The following is a 14,906-nucleotide window of genomic DNA, read 5'->3' on the forward strand; positions in this document are numbered from 1 at the left end:
GATTTTCACTCTTCGCTCTGCTCCTGGGGAGCCCGAGGTGCTGTCAGAGACATTTTCATCGTGTGGTACCCACGAGCTGCCCGTCCCCACTTAGGGAAATCGGCTGCTATTTAAATGAACGGCAAGCGAGCGAATTGACTATTAAGAAGGTGCAAATACCGCTGTGAACCCAGGGACTTCATTTAATGACTTGGAAACAAGTTCTTGACCTACTTCCAACTTGCAAACTCCTTTGTGGAAGCGCAAAGGAAGAGAAATTAAAGGCGCCGGAGCCTTGAGAGTGCTCTGGTATTGGTTAGTGATGAACAGGATGCGGTCCCCGGCTGACAAGATGCTCTAGGACCAAGTAGCCCCATTGTAGAACATGGCAGGAGCAAAAAGCAGGGTGAAAGAGGCACAAATTGGGTCCTTCCTCAGCTGTTGTATTGATGCCAGTGGCGTTTGGGGGGCTCCTGGCCTCTGCACAGCCCCTTTCTGCCCCCTCCCCCCCCAGTGCTGGCATTGATGGATTTAGGAGCTCCTGGCACATGGCTCAAGCATCCCAGATAACTGAGACACGTCTGAGGATGCTGGGGGCACAGACAGAGACATGGGGTGCATGGAGTCCTTTGCCACAGCTCCCCACCACCAACCTGATGGGCTTTTCTTCCTCTCACCTATTCCACCCCTGCCCCCCCATAGCTGGTTATTTATTTCATTTCGCCGCATCCAGCAGCGTTGCCATGGGAACGCGGCAGCAGCCCCGGCTGGATGCACTTGTCTAGACGCTGCATCCCTGGAGCCAGCTGCCGGCAATCCAACCTGCTCCATGGGCAGGATACGGCCCCGCAGCAGGCTGCACCCCTGGATGCAAGGTCACCCACTGCACCCAATGCCAGGAGACCCCAGCATCCAGAGGGCTGCGTCCCCTCCAAGCCCTGCACCCCAGGCCGATGCTCCTCGCTCCATCCAGCCTTGGGAGGTACCTCTACTGTACAAGAAGCACTGGGAAATGCAGCCTCAGGGCAGCTAATGGCAATAATAATAATAATATTAACAATAGTAGTAGGAGTAATATTAATAATAACAATAATATCCCCCAAAAGTAGCCCAAAGGTTGCAAAGTGCCTTCTACAAAAGGCATATCAGTGCCAGCCCCTTCCTATTTTGACCCTATTGTAGGGAAGGTAAACTGAGGTACAGCATGGGGACACACCCTCAAACCTCTGCTCTGAGATGCTGGGACTACCAAAACCCGGGGCAGTAAGGGTTCCCACGTGGAAAGGGATGCTCCAACCCGCAGGCTCCTCCTGATTTACACCTGCTGAAACAAAGTCCTGAGGCTCCACCGGTCCCGTGGGCTCCCCAAACTGCAGGTTTTGGGTGAATTTGTGTCTCGTCAGTGCCAGTGTTCTCAGCAAGGACCTGTGATGGGTCATTACCCCCAAAGGGATTTCAATACGGTGGGTTTTTTCCCAGCAAATATCACAAATTTCAAATTTCCCCACAAGTGTGTGCATTTAGCTCTAACTCAATATTACATCTATTTAATACAATATTGCATCTATTTAACTTTAATACATGGAGCTGTTGGAGCGAGCTCAGAGGAGGCCATGGAGATGATCTGAGGGCTGGAGCACCTCCTGTACAAGGACAGGCTGAGAGGGTTGGGGTTGTTCAGCCTGGAGAAGAGAAGGTTCCGGGGAGATCTCAGAGCAGATTTCAGTGCTGAAAGGGGATCCAGGAAAGCTGGGGAGGGGCTCTGGATCAGGGAGTGCAGGGACAGGATGAGGGGAACAGTTTTGAGCTGCAAGAGGGGAGATTGAGATGAGATCTTAGGCAGAAATGTTTTGCTGTGAGGGTGGGGAGGCCCTGGCCCAGGTTGCCCAGAGCAGTGGTGGCTGCCCCACCCCTGGAGGGGTTCCAGGCCAGGTTGGATGGGGCTTGGAGCCCCTGATCCAGTGGGAGGTGTCCCTGCCCATGGCAGGGGGTGGGACTGGATGGGCTTTCAGGTCCCTTCCAACCCAAACCATTCCATGACTCTATGATTTTATGAATACAGTCTCACCTCTACTATTTGCACCATCCTACAAATGCTGAGATGAGACTTTCCTTTCCCTCACCTCCCAGCAAGGAAATATTGTGATGCTGAGGGAAAGCTGAGGAGGTCAAAGTGGCTCATCCCGATCTCCCCTGTCAGAGTGAGGTTGGCTCTGGTGTGATGCTGTCCCGCACGACACGCTTTATTGTCATGACGAACTGCTCCATACCTTCAGGAACAGCTCAGAATCCACAAACTGTTAAGTGTCCCCGCAGAAGGGAGCAAGAGGGATCCCTCTAACCCAGAGCTTGTGCTGCTCTGCACCCACCTAGCCTGACCTTGCAAATGACCTTGAAACAAGCCAGGACGCCGGGTCCCCTCGGTGGGGAGCACACGGGGTGGTGGCACCGATGGGATAAGGAAGGGGGTAATGTGCACTAAGGACAGCAGCAGTGACGAGGAGGCACTCGTTGTGGGATGGAAACAGAAGCACAGGGCTGCCACCCCTACAGGACGCAGCCACTCATCCCTGTGATGCTGCGGTGCTTTCACACCCGCACGGCTGAAGCACCAAGGCCACCGGTCGCGGCCAGGGAAGGGCTGATCCTGCACCATGCGGGTGCTGTGCACTGCTTTGCTGTGCCTCAGTCTATCTGGAAAATAGGTTGTCTTACCTGGCCCTGATCAGCACCACCCTGCGTGGGTCAGGGTGACCAGCTCCATCAGAGGAGGTCTAATGGGGAAACTGAGGCACAGAGGGTTGGTGGAGAAAACACCTCAGAATTACAGCCTTTAGCCTAAGTTATGCCATAAAGAGAAATCAAGAGGAGATGAGATGTGGGCAAAGGCCAGCAGGACAGGGCTGCAGGAGGAATGGGCACAGGAGGGCAATGGGACCCAGCAGCAGAGCCTGGCCAAGCTGCCTTGGGCAGCCACAAATAGAGGAGTTAGGCTGTGGGTTGGAGCAAATCTATCTGGAAGCAGAAAGGGAAGTGAAGGGGCCATACAGCCCCAAGCCATGCCCGAATAACCCAGCTGTGTAGCTGGGATGGAACATGAACTGGGGGGCCTGCTGTCCCATCAGTCCTATGCATTTCACCACATCCCATTGAGTATCCATCCATCCATCCATCCATCCATCCATCCATCCATCCATCCCTCCCATGCATCCCACCCACCAATCCCATCCATCCATCTTATGTACCGGACGCATTCCATCCATGCCATGCCATGCTGTCCTATCCATCCCATCCATATTATCCATCCTATCCATCAATCCCATCCCATCCATCCAATGTATCCCAACCATTCCGTCCCACCCCATCCCATTCCATTCCTCCTATGTATGTAATCCATTTTATCCCATCTCATCCCATCCCATCCCACCCCCCATCCACCATTCCCAACCCATCCATCCTATGCATTCCACGCATCCTCTCCATTTTATCTGTCCCATCCATCCTATCCATCAATCCCATCCACCCTATGCATCCCATCCATCTCATCCTACCCCATCCAACTCTCCACTCACTCTATCCCACCCCACAGCAGACAAACCCTGCACTCAGGTCCAACAGAGATCCCTGATCCCCAGCTCAGCTCCAGAGGCGCTCACTGTCTCCAAACCATCCCCATGCAAGCAGCCTTTCGGACAAAGAAAACTAGGATTAATCAAGCACCTCAATTAGCCACAATGAGCTGCAGCTTGTCATCATGCCGGAGACTCCCAGCAGAAAGCACATTAGCAGCACGGCCACCAAGAGGCTGAGAATTGATTAAAATGAAACAAAAGAACCCTAAAAAACAACCCCTGAGCAAGTGGGGAATTGCCCAGAGGTGGGGGATCCCCCCTGTGAGGCTGGAGGTGCCGAGCAGAACCCCATCCCCAGAAGAGCATCTCCTGGCTGGCATCTCCTCTGGTCCTGGCTTGTCCATGGGACACGGGGACAGAGGGAATATCTCCACCACCTGGGAGACCCCATCGCTGTCCCACAGAGCGAGGAAGAGCGACGCTCAGCTGGGAAGGAGGCACCTATGCACCAGGGGGAGGACGGATCCTGCCCCGCTGTGGCTGGGGTATAAATCTGGGGAATGTGGGCTTAAGTCTGCAGATTTGGGGCTTTAATCTAGGGAATTTTGGCTTAAATCTCAGGATCTTTGTCTTAAATCTAGGGAATCAGGTGTTAAATCTGGGGAATTAAGGCTAAAATCTAGGGATCTTGGGCTAAAATCTAGAGAAATTTGGCTTAAATCTGGGGTATTTGGGCTTAAATCTGGGAATTCCTCTCTGACACAGGTTGCCCAGAGCAGTGGTGGCTGCCCCATCCCTGGAGGGGTTCCAGGCCAGGTTGGATGGGGCTTGGAGCCCCTGATCCAGTGGGAGGGGTCCCTGCCCATGGCAGGGGGTGGAACTGGATGGGCTTTGAGGTCCCTTCCAACCCAAACCATCCCATGATTCTATGAATTTGGGGTTAAATCTAGGGCAGATGGGACTTAAGCTTGGGAGATGTTGGGCTCAAATCTGGGGTATCTTGGGCCGAAATTTTGTGGACCTTGGGCTTAGACTTGGGGTATCTTCGATGATCTTTAAGTTCCCTCCCAACCCATTCTATGATTTACGCGGCTTAATTTTAGGAGGCACACAGGAACAGCAAACAAGATGGGGAGCCTGGAGAGATCCAGGGAGCCCAACTCCCTAAAAACAAATCCTAGGGAGGAAACAGAGACAAATCTTGGGGTTGGATCGGGATGGGGAGCGAGCTGGAGCCACTCACTTCAGGAAAAGCACCTTTGGGCCATTGGAAAGAAGAGGAGCAGGACAACTCAGTCTCCAAAATCCCCACCAGACACTGTGCTGGGTGGGATAGGATGGATCTTGGCCGAGATGTCCCTGTGGTGGCTGAGCCCGTTTGGACAAGGATTAAGCCGCAGGCAATTTCGATGCTAATTTTCCTGGTTAAGTTCTTTAGCCCGACATCTGCGAGAAGCAAGAGGTATTTTCCCCTGGATCTGAAACGGCGCCTCAAAGACGCCGTTAATATAATCCGATAGAGGGGAGGAAAAAAATGTATATATAAAAAAAAAATCCAATTTACTGACTTATTTAGTGACACCTTTCGTAATCAATTCTCCCAGGAAAGAAATACTGATTAAAGCCAAGCGCATCGCTATGGAAACCAGCAGTCCCTCCTCCCACGACCCACAGGCTGGGAAGGAGAAAATCGGGTGAGGAAATCTGCCTGGTAACAACCCCATTAATGAGCCAGGGAGCAAAAATAATCCCTTGGAGCGATGCTGCTGCGAAAGGAGCAGCCGGCAGCAGTCGGCGGGGAGATGAAACCACGCGTGACTCCCAAAATATTTATTTTTATGGGAGGGTGAAGCTGCTTCAGAGGAGGAGGGGATGCTCCTGCATCCTGGAGGGATAAGGGGGCAGCTGGAGGTGGTACCCAGGGGTGACTGGGTGCTCCCACCAAGCCTGGCGGCTGTGGGTGTTTCTTCCAGCCCTTATCCAATTTTTTAGCCTTAAAATACAAGATAAAACCACCCTGACTCATAGGTTTAAAAGATTCAGCCGCCCAGCATCCCACAAGGCGGTAGCTGCCAGCACAAAAGGGATTTATATGATAAACCCAGCAGGTTTCCCTCTCCTCGAGGTGATTCCCCAGCCCACGGGTGGCCACGACGCCAGGTGAGGGACATCACCGCCTGCTGCAGGGTGAGCAAAACCCCCGTGGACCAGAGTTTCTTGGAGAATTAGGGTTTATTCCTATTTCTACATTGAATAACAGCCCTGAGCTCCTGGAAGGCTTGGGGAGTCTCCTCCCAGCTGGATGTGTCTCTCATCCCAGCGCTCTGCAGGGAAAAGCTACCCTGGGCACCCATGGGTGCTGTCAAGGCAAGGATAAATCTTCCCATGTGCTGAATACAAAAGCATCCGAGCGGTGGGAAGTAGCAGCAAGCAGCATGGAAGGGACCTGGCTGTTCTCCAAGCACCTGTGATGGTTTTTGAGGTGCTTTAAGGAGCAAAAGTCTTAACGGGACCTCATTAGTGCCACTCGTTATTTCTTGAGGGATTTAATAAAAAAAACACCCAGTATTTTCTTTCAACTCCCCCTTATCACCATCACTGTCACCACAACCAGGGATGGGACTGGAGCCCCACTGCTCGGGGACCGTGGTCCAGCCCCAGACCAGAGCATCCGACCACTGTCACCACCAAACCCATGACTGGGAACCGGAGAGTCGGAGCTGGAAAGGCATCCAAAGGGAAGCACTGTTCTAATAAAATCAGAAACCTGAATATTTTGAACAATTCCTTTATCGATGCCGTTAAACCCGCCGGTACCTTTTTCCCATTCATCGTGGAAAGGATTTAATAAGGCGCCTTAGCAGAGCGTGCCGTGACCACCAGCACATTGTTAAACGCTGCGATTAGCAGCTGCCGCGGATGGGAGCTCATTAGAGACTTCTGAAACATCCATAAAAATTGCTTTTATTAATTGGTTCGTCCTCTTTTTAGACCCACCACGTTCGGGAGGAGGGGTTTGGGGTTGCTTTTTATGAACCCCTTTGTTGTGCGGTGGTGGATGGGGAGCTGCCCGCGCTGGATCCACCACAGCACCCGCCTCGGGGCCACCCCACCCCGCTCAGCGCATCCTTTAACGACAAAGCATGACACTGAGATGTCACCACGGGTGACAACGCCACGGCTGAGGAGGGAAGGATGCTGTCCCAAGCATCCCAAACCCCATCAGTCTCCTGCATCCAACAAGGATGTGAGCCCATCCCCCTGACATCGGGGCCAGCCCCACATCAGGGTATCCAGGATTTTCCCTAAAACCCTGTTTCTCCCCCCATAACCACATGAGATGGATTTGCCAGCTGGGAGATCGGTGCTGCCCCAAGGTCCCCTTTTTAGATGCAGGGATGAGGAATTCCATACCAAAATTTAGAGGTAAAAATGAGCCTGACAGCACCCACGGCCTGGACACAGGACTGGGGGGACTCCTGAGATCCCCCCATGGGGAATGGGGCTCCAGGGCTTCCCCCTGCCTTCCACCTGCATCCCCTCCTCTGCTATGGGGTGGGCACCAACCCCACCACAAACTCTGCTAACGAGGGCGCTGCTAATTGCAGGGCAGGCGCTGAGCTTGTGCCCCATGTATAATTCAAGCCCCGTGGTTAGGGCTGGGTTTGCTTTGTCTGGCAGTGCCGTCTCCCCACGGCCCTCCCGACCCATCGCCTTCCTTCAGGGGGGGCTTGATTAAAAATAATTAGGGCCTGGGGCTGCTGCGAGGCAGGAGGCAGTGTCGTTAGCGGGGTCAGGGTCGTTAGCAGGGTTGGGGTCCCCCTGCACAGGAGGAGGTGGAGCAGGGAGACACAGGAGGAGTCGTGGAGCCCCATTTCCCACGGGGGACCCCAAGAATTCCCCCCCCAGTCTGATAGTCAGGCTATGGATGCTGCTGTGTCCACTTTCCCCCCCCAGTTTTGAGATGGAGATCCTCATCCCTCCTGTGGGTGCACCCGAAGGGGGTGGTTTGGGGCAGCAGCACCCAGGGAGTGCCAAATCTGGGGGCAGCACCCATCTCCTGGTGGGGTGGGAGTACTTGTGGGGCGATGGGGAGCACCTGCACCCACAGAGGTGTAAACCAGCCTCAAAATGGGAGAGTGTCCCTAAATGAAGCCCCTGATGTCCCCGGAGCCTCAGGTACACCCCAAATCAACCGCAGCATCGCTCACCTGCGCTTTCCGGAGCAGCTGACACCAGCGCCAGCCGTGGCATCCCCAGCACCGTGCCCAGCACCAGCCCTGCGCTCAGCCCCGCAGCCTGGGGCTGAATCCAGGATGGGCGCGTGGGGCAGCAGCCCTGCCTTCCAACCCACTGAGACGCAGCTGGAGGAAAACTGGTGGCTCCAGGGATGGGACGAGGATGTGCCAACCCCCAGAGCTGGATGGGACCGTGGGGACCAGCCCAGCCTCCGCTTCTCGTCACCCAAACAGCTATTGAGCTTCAGGGGGTAAAAAAGAAACGACCCCCCCCAAAGCCTTTAATAATCAATTGGTGTTTATCGAGTGGGTTGTAACGAAACCAGCCTGCTGCTGCCAAATTAAATCCTTGTTTGGAGTCACCGAGTCAGAGACGTGATGAGAATTCCCAGGAGGGAATAAAACCAGCTCTTGATGCTGATCCTGCATGTGCTTCCCCACGTTCTCCCCAGGGGAAGGGGCTGAGATCCTGGATGGCCCCAGTGGCAAAGGGAGAAGGGACAGCACCTCATCCAGGGCTGTGGCGAGAGTTGGAGGAGATGCAGGAGTGGTGAGGCTGGGCATTTGGACCCCCCAGCCCCTGGGGAGCAGCCCCACTCCCTGCGAGCTCTGGTCTCAGCCCCACAGCATCATCCCCACCAAAGCCTGGCTGTGGTACCCATGGGGCTCACAGTGCCATGCTGGGGGGATGTCACCACTGAGACACACGTGTCACTCTCCACCAAGTTCCCGGTGCCATCTCCAGCTCTGGAGAGCAACCAGGCACCCCCAGATCCCTCAAACCTCGCTGCACTTTGACCACCCCACCAGCTGCCGCATCAGTGGTCCCCACACTGCTGCGGTGCCAGCTCTGTGCCACCCCAGTGGTGTCACACGGCTCTTGCTGTGTCCCCTCCTCCCAGAGTCAAGGAAAAAAGGCACCAGATGCTACAAAAAGGTCCAGGAAAGGACGTTTTTGCTCAAGAGTCCCAGCAGCTGCCAAAGGGAATTGGCAACCAGCCGATGATGGGCTGGAAGCGGCGGACAGGAGCTGGGGAAGTCCCGGAGGCACAGATGGGGATGCTGTGCCGTCAGAGTAGGGAATGGAGACAAGACTTGTTCTTCAGCCAAAATAAAGGGAAAAAAAGAGAAAATACAAATTGGAGCCTGCAAAGGGTTTGTGCGAAGCTGCTCACCCTCGTGCCTGGCTGCTGCACCAGCACGGTGAGTGCTGGGTCCCTTCTCGGGGCTTGGTGACACAGCTCAAGGCACTGGGGACCCAGACTGAACCCCACAGCCGAGCCTCCCACCACTCCTGGCCATTTGGTGGAGTAGAGTAGGAGGAGAGGGGGGGTGGCAGGAGAGAGGCCCTGGGGATTGCTGAGGACAGGGACAAGGACTCTCAGCTTGACATTTACAGGCAAGAGTTGAGGACCACCATTAATCTGAGCCATTATGGCACAGGAGGAGAGAACAGACAGGTTTTCCTGTGAGATCTTGTTAGCCTCAGCATCCCTCACTGCACTGCCCACATCCTCCACTCCCACTTGAGCATCCTCCATGATGACCCCAAGCATCCTTCACTCCCACTCGAGCATCCTCCACTCCCACCCCAAGCACCCTCTACTCCCACCCCAAACATCCTCCACTCCCACTCCAACCACCCTCCACACCGACTGGAATATCCACCGCTCCCACCTCCAACCACCCTCTACTCCCATCCCAAGCATCCTCCGAACCAACTGGAGCATCCTCCACTCCCACTCCAACCACCCTCCACTCCCGCCCCAAAGCATCCTTCACACCAACTGGAGCATCATCTGCTCCCACTCAAAGCTCCTCCAGTCCCACCCCAGGCTCCCTCCATGCTCAGCCCAAGCTCCCCCCATCTCCCGCAGAGCATCCTCCTCTTCCCGGCCATTCCTCCGCTGGTTCTTTGTACCCAGGTACCGCTGCAGGATGGCACGAGTGCAGCTGGGATGAGGTGACAGGCACAAACACGCCACTCCAGCACCAGCATGAGGTGCCCATAGCCCCCTGCAGCCCCCGAGCCCCAAACTGGGACAGTCTCAAGAGAGAGACAGGCCACCTCCAGCCCTTTGGCTTCCCAGATTCCTTCCACCCAAGGTCTTCACGTTTTCCCTCCCCAGCAAGAGACCAAAGGAAGCAAACACACCCTCCCCGGCTCCTCTCCGGCTCCGCGGAGCCACACTCCCGTTGTCCCCTGGTCACTGGCTCTGCCCTGTGCACCTGCAGTGGGAAAGGGCTGCACTATCGATCAGGTTAGGGGAAGAGACCACAGTGACCCAAAGCTCTAATTAGCCCTAATCAAGGTAATTAGCCTGAGAACCAAGCGGCAAAGCCAGCTCTCAGAGCTCTCTCCCTGCTCTGCCTTGGCTTGTGTCCCCTGCGTGACTGCCACGCTGGACCAGACACGGTGGCAGTGTCACCTGCTGGGGTGACACCCAGTTTGGGCAGTGAGGATGATGAGGGTGGCCAGACACAGCCAGGCCGGGAGCCTGACAGCTCAGCGAGTGCCGGTGGCTTTGCAGTGCCGTTATCGTCACCGCCAGCGCCCGGGGTGCCTGAGGGATGCTCAGCGCAGGGCGCCCCACTCTGCATCCCCCCATGGGGACAGGTGTCTGTTGCCGGCTCGGAGCGACGATGCGGCAGTGCTTGTGCACCGCGAGCACCCTGCGCACACGCGTGTGACAAAGGGCTGCGTGGAGCATCCCCTGTTTGGGCGATTCCCAATCTATCCGTGCTGCAGCCTGCAAACAGCTCCCCACCCATCTCGGGGGTCTCGCCAGCACCAGGGGATGCAGTCGGATTCGCCGCAGCCCCCTAAATACCTGCTTCTGAGCATCTGAGTAGCTCTGAGATGCACCTCTGAAACCCACCCTGGCCCTCCTGCACCCCTCCCTCGAGGTCCTGATGGGGAGAGAAGGAAGGGAGGAAGGAAGGAAGGGAGGGAGGAAGGAAGGAAGGAAGGAAGGAAGGAAGGAAGGAAGGAAGGAAGGAAGGAAGGAAGGAAGGAAGGAAGGAAGGAAGGAAGGAAGAGCGGTGGGGAGGATTATTTGTGGGGCGAATAGCCCCTGGAAAACCCTGTTCCCCATGGGCCAATCTCTGGGGAGTACAAGGATGAGATGTTTGACTGGGGACAGGTCTCGGCTCAATCCTGCACCCCCTTACCCAGCCCCAGCCCCTGGAGGGGTGGCAGCAGGCGGCCTCCACCCGACACAGGACTGAGCCACCATGGGTGCTCCAAGGGGTCTCCATTGGTCCCCGAGGGGCTCGTGGGACACCCCCTTCCCCAGCCCACCCCGCGGTTCCCTCAGGGCTCATAAAACAGCATCGGGTGGGTTTTCTTGATTCGTGGCCTCAAGCCACGAAGCGATGGAGGCCACGTGGGACCCCACGGGGACACGAGTGACAGGGGCAGGAACTGACCCCAGCATCTCTGCACGGGGTTCTCCCTCCAATGAGGTCCCCCCACAGACCCACAAATACTTGTACACACTTCTGGGCATCAGAGCAGCCCAAATGCACCCGCTGAAACCCACACTTGCCCTCCTGCATCCCTCTCCAGAAGCTCCTGCTCCCTACACCCCCATCATTGCCGGGATGTGCTGAGCCCCCCCGACTCCCTGCAGGCTCCCCAAACGTCACCCCAACGTGGCTCCCCGTGGGCCCCAGTGTGGGGGCAAATGGATGTAAAAATCATTATTAAATAATAAGGCAAATTTTGCCGTGTATGACTGCACTGGGGTGGGACTGGGGGGACGAGGGGTGGGACACATCCTTATCTGCCGCTCCCACCTGGTGCAGGTGAAGCAGCACTGGGGTAACTGTTTTTTTCTCAACAACATCTCCTTCTGGCGCAGAGCAAAAACCAAAGATGGGTGAAATTTCCCAGCCACGCACTTGGGAGCCATTATTAATCTTATTAATAAACCACTCGGGGTTTAATGTCCTGTTTAACTACGACAGGGGCTGCTCTCTGCCAGCTTTGTCTTCTCAGTTTTCCAGGCTGTTACGTCCATACTTTGAAAACTGAAATAAAGAGACTGCTTTCAAAACTGAAATAAAGAGACTGCTTTCAAATGGGGGGAAGGAAAAGGGACACCAAGAGGCCCACCCCAAGCCCCTCTGCCCCTCCGAGCATCCCACCGGATGCAGGCAGGATATGTTCTCCCCACTTGACCCCCAAAGTTCCAGCACTTCCAGCCAAAACCTGTCACCAGCTCCACACTGCGATGAGGACAAGGACATTTCGGGCCATCTCGGGAGGATGAGGGATGGGGATACAGCCTGGAAGACTGGTATGAGAGGGCTCTGAATCCGCCCGTGTCTGCAGCTTGGCTTGGCCAGGCGCCACAGCCATCAATATATAACCTGCATCGCACCGGCCGGCGCTGGAGGAGCGGTTAAGACGTACGGCTGGCATGGATGGGGATGTTAGGGTTTGCGTGTCAGCCCTTCAGGGCCATTTTCTCCCCTTTCCATAAGGATAACCCGAAGTCTCCATGCTCAGTGACAGCTGCAGCATCCCAAGGTGTTCCCAGTCCCATGGAGGAAGGTGATGCCAAGCTGTTTCTGGCTCATCCTCTACCTTTCTCTACGACCCAGCCCTCTGAGACATTTATTCTCCTGCCCCCGTGGGGTCCCACGTGGCCTCCATCGCTTCGTGGCTTGAGGCCATGAATCAAGAAAACCCACCCGATGCTGTTTTGTGAGCCCTGAGGGAACCGCAGGGTGGGCTGGGGAAGGAGGTGTCCCACGAGCCCCTCGGGGACCAATGGAGACCCCTTGGAGCACCCATGGTGGCTCAGTCCTGTGTCAGGTGGGGGCCACCCGCTGCCACCCCTCCAGGGGCTGGGGCTAGGTAAGGGGGTGCAGGATCGAGCTGAGACCCCTCCCCAGTCAAACATCTCATCCTTGTACTCCCCAGAGGTCGGATGGGCCACTGGGAGCACTTGTGGAGCTGGGGGGCTCGGCATGGGTGTTGGGGAGGCTCAGCACATCCCAAGGGGGTGTCCCATAAGCTCCTCAGGGACCCATGAGGTCCCTTGGAGCACCCACGGCGGCTCAATCGTGCGTCAGCTGGGGGCCACCCGCTGCCACCCCTCCGGGGCTGGGGCTGCAAAGGGGTGCAGGACTGGCAATGCCTCCCCAGGGCTGTGTGCACCAGCTGCCGCGTTCCAGAGCCCTTTTCCAGCTCTTTTCCACAAGGCTGGGAGGATGCTGGTACCCCAGTGCCCACACCCAGCATTGTCCCAACAGCCGTAACTCACCACTGTATTGACATTTGTAAGTGAAGCAGGATGAGTGCAGGGCTGGCAGCGCCGCGGGCTCCGCACCGGGTCTGAGTCCCAGAAAGGGATGTGGGTTTCCCATCAGGAATTTAATTTCTCTACCGTCTGTTTTGAACCATTTGAGCCCCGAATCCTTCTCCCTGCTGAGTTGTTCAGCCCCTCCAGGTCCTCCCTGTGCTTACGCCTCAGAGAAACCATCGGGAGAGGATCCAACAGCTCCATTGCAGGGGGAAAAAGTGGTGGGAGCCATTGATGCCTGTGGGCTCGGAGACAGCATTCCCCGGGGCTCGGAGTCTGCAAACAAATAAAGCCGTGAGGAGCTCGGCCAGGACGTTCATCAATCCACAAGCAGCGAGCTCCTGCAGCAAAACCAACTGTTTCACTGCCGAGACACAAACCAGAGCGCTCGGCACCTCCAAAATGTGTCCACTTGTCACCCCTGCGACGTCCCCATGGTCCCCAGCACTCACTGCGGTTGCTCAGCGGCACCCGCTGGCATTGATCCCAGGGCAAGCGTTGGCCAAAGGTGGTGGGGAAAAGCCGTTATACCCAGAGGTAATTTCTGGCTGCAGTTAATCACATTCAGGGATAAAAAGATGCTTTTTTTCCCCAAACCCACCCTCTTTGCCCTATTTCTCCTGCATTAAGGACTGTCAGTATCATCTCTTCCACTTCCCGGTCTTCCCTCGGACCAGCCACAGAGACTGAGCTTCTCAAGGAGTTGCTTTGCTGCATCTTCCAACCTTAGAGCTCTCTTTATCATCCCCTCTTGATGTCTTGGTGATGTATTTTGGGATGGGCAACCCGGCTGCCCCACGGACTGGCAGGGATGTGGTCCAGGAGTCTCATCCCCAGCTCACCCCATGCTAGGTGATGCTTTCCACTGTCCCATCAGTCCATGTCTTTCCTTCAGCAGTGATTTTATTCCCTTCTTTCTGTTACTGGAACGAGCATCATTGATTTTTCATAGCGCTAATTTTTTCCCCTAACAGAAAGCCACCCAGAATTAAATCAAATTGCTTATCAGCATCTAAACACTATTATGGCAGCTCAGGCCCTTTCAACCGCCAAACTTGTGAGCTCAATAAGAAACAAGATCAAGTTTGGCTGGACAAGACTCATTTTCCCAGACATCAATTAGGCCATTGGCTTTTAGGCTTTGCCGATCACGTTGTGCATCAACCTTTCCTTCCTCCAGGCTTCAGCGTCGGCCCAAGCTGTTTTCTGGCTCATCCTATCTTCTCTACAACCCAGCCCTCCAAGACATTTATTTTCCAGTCCCCACTGCTCCCAGCTCCATTTCAAACCGGCATGAATGATTTAGAGAGATCTTTAACCAGTCTCATTAATACTCTTGGGTGCACATTAGCTGGTCCTGCAAATTTAGACGTACTGCGCTTTAATCGTGGTTTTAATTGCGAGCTGTAACGCTCTGCCTTCCCAAACGCGTGCCAATAAACCTTTATAGCAGCCTGTCAAGCAAAGCTCTGCCTGTGAATAATGCTGAAGCGCTGGAGGACGCGCGGCCACACGGAGGTCTCACCAGGCTAGGATGCTTCTCCCCAGCCACCCGCGGTCCCTCTTGTGGGTGGTCACCAAGGGAGGTGGCAATGTGGGCTGGGGGTTTTCATGCCTCTAACACACACGTCTCCTACCCTGGGGTCTCTATGGATCCTCAGTGCTGCTCATTTCTGGAGTATCCCCATCCCTCCATGCCAACACCCACAACCCCGCAGCACCCCAAGACACAGAAGCATCATAGAATCACCAGGTTGGAGAAGACTTCTTGAACCATCGAGTCCAAATCACCCATCCCGCAGAGA

The 14,906-nt window shown here is 55.5% G+C and overlaps 1 protein-coding gene across 2 annotated transcripts in view; it reads right to left on the reverse strand.

Annotated features, from left to right (window-relative positions):
* NKAIN1 (sodium/potassium transporting ATPase interacting 1) overlaps positions 1-14,906 on the reverse strand; it is a 41,609-nt gene that overhangs the window by 22,025 nt on the left and 4,678 nt on the right. Inside the window, exon 1 of one of the 2 annotated variants that reach the window (XM_054086697.1) lies at positions 7,763-7,890. The exons of the other annotated variant lie outside the window; for it this stretch is intronic. The gene's annotated coding sequence lies outside the window, so the exon portion shown is untranslated. Of the gene's footprint in view, positions 1-7,762; positions 7,891-14,906 lie in introns of those variants that run through there. 2 annotated transcript variants of the gene reach the window in all.

Source organism: Cuculus canorus, chromosome 22 (assembly GCF_017976375.1).
Source record: "Cuculus canorus isolate bCucCan1 chromosome 22, bCucCan1.pri, whole genome shotgun sequence".
Taxonomy (NCBI): domain Eukaryota; kingdom Metazoa; phylum Chordata; class Aves; order Cuculiformes; family Cuculidae; genus Cuculus; species Cuculus canorus.